Here is a 2,116-nt window from a genome sequence, read left to right as displayed (position 1 = left end):
TATGTGTACATTTATATTTATGTTTCTGTAGATGTGTGTTCATGTGTTATTTACGTGTATATATATATATATGTGCGTACATGTACGCATGTTTGTATTTACGTGTGTACATGTACGCATCTGTTTGTATTTACATGTACATATACATGTTTGTGCATGTGTGCGAGTCTGCATATGTGTATGTATATTTATGTATTTGTGTATGTACGTGTATGTTTGTACATGCATGTTTGTGTGCATTTTGTGTGCATATATACGTACGTGTGCGCGCGCGCGTGTACGTACACACACACACGTGTGTCCTCTGCCTGCCCGTCACATCTTACCTCAGAGGCCTCCATCTTAGAAGCCAAAGGGATCCTTGATTTGTGTTTTTTGATGGTCCCTGACAAAAGTAGAGTGAGAGTTTTTCCAACCCATAAAAAAGGACCCATAGTCCCATGTCAAATTTCTGTAGGGATTTGACAATTTTTAACTATCAAAAGTGGTTGAAAATGTCACAATAGCAGGAGCCAGTTAGACTTAGACCTGCTTCAGTCCACAGGACCCCCTGGCTCACTACAGGGTACTCTATAGTGAGCTGCTTTCAATCTTTCCTGTTGAAATCGTTGCATCCTGTATAAGTATTGAAATAATTATTGGGCCCCTCTACATGTGCAGGTAAAAGGCATAAAGAAATCTAATGCATGATCCATACAATTGCCATGCCACACACTCATAGAAGGAGGCATGATAACAGGATCGTGCATTAGATCCAATCTTACCTTATTGCTGATGCAGGAAGAGCCTGGGATCATGATCCTGGGCTCCCCCAGCCCTGAATCCCACACCTGCACACCCTAAAGCCAACAGGGTTCAGCAAGGCTTCTAGTGGGGGCACCACGGGGAACTGCCACTGCTGTGAGCCCTGCATCTCATGAGGCTTGCAACGAAAGCAGTGCTCTTCCCACTGTAAGCCCTGCAAGCCCCATGGCCAACATTGGCTGCAGAGTCTGCAGTAGGGGCAGAGTGGGGAATACTGCTGCTGTGATCCGCACACCTTGCAAGGCTTGCAGAGGCAGCCACATTTTCCCCATTGCAAGCTCCACAGTTGAGACTCGTGGGGCGGGATGGGGCAGCAGCATTCTTCCTGCTGCAAGCCCTGCAGCTGACAGTGTTGCCACCACTGTGACCCTCATAAGCAGTGGGGCTGGCAGCAGTTGGTGCACCCTCATCAGTTGATGGGGCTCCCAGCCACAGAGGAGCACTTGGCCACATGTTCAATTAATGGTGTGATTAGAACAAACTACAAAGTTATTCCACAAAAACTGTGGAAGCTTATTGCTTGTTTTATCACACTATTAACTGGTTGAATGTGTAGCTGGGTTACAACTTAAGGTGCAATCACCAGGAATCCTGGTCTTCTCTGATTAAAAAAATCCCCAATTTTTAGATTTAAAAAGGGAACCCAAAATCCACACTTTTCTGTGATTAAAATGAAACATCACACACACATATATGATATACCATACACACACTATATATAAAATTATTTTTCATTTTAATCATAGGAAAACGTGGATTTGGGGTTACTTTTTTTAATCCAAAAATTGGGGATTTTTTTTTTTTTTTTTTTTTTTTTTTTTTTTAAATCAGAGAAAATCAGGATCTCTGGTGATTACCTGGCTAATCACATCTTAAGTGTAACATGTACAGGGGGTCATTGGGTCAGGAAAGCAATACAACTACATAAGCCCAGTGTATAGGACTCTTACCTGGAAGTTGGGACATTTGGGTTACAACTCCTGCCCCATAAAATATCTAAGTACTTTACATAAATTAGAACAGGATACACAGGAAAGATCAGCTCACCCCAGAGTGCTGACTAAGGCCTCCTAGGAGGTGAGAAAAAGAGATTTAAACTCCACACCCCAACATCCTGAGTGAATGCCCTAACCATGGAGATGTTGAGTAAAAGATCTCTCTTCTCTTTCTCAGATATGTAAAAAAGCTAGCCTGAATATTTTTTTTTAGGTGAAACTATTCAGCAAATTCAAATCAGGATCAAGCAGTATTGATTTTTTTGGCAAGAACTAATCCCCTCCCCTTGCCCTGCACCACAGTCACACTTCTGATT

This window comes from Gavialis gangeticus, unplaced genomic scaffold (assembly GCF_001723915.1).
Source record: "Gavialis gangeticus isolate Ggan-Ray unplaced genomic scaffold, GavGan_comp1, whole genome shotgun sequence".
Taxonomy (NCBI): Eukaryota; Metazoa; Chordata; order Crocodylia; family Gavialidae; genus Gavialis; species Gavialis gangeticus.
Note: the sequence above shows the minus strand (reverse complement) of the source record.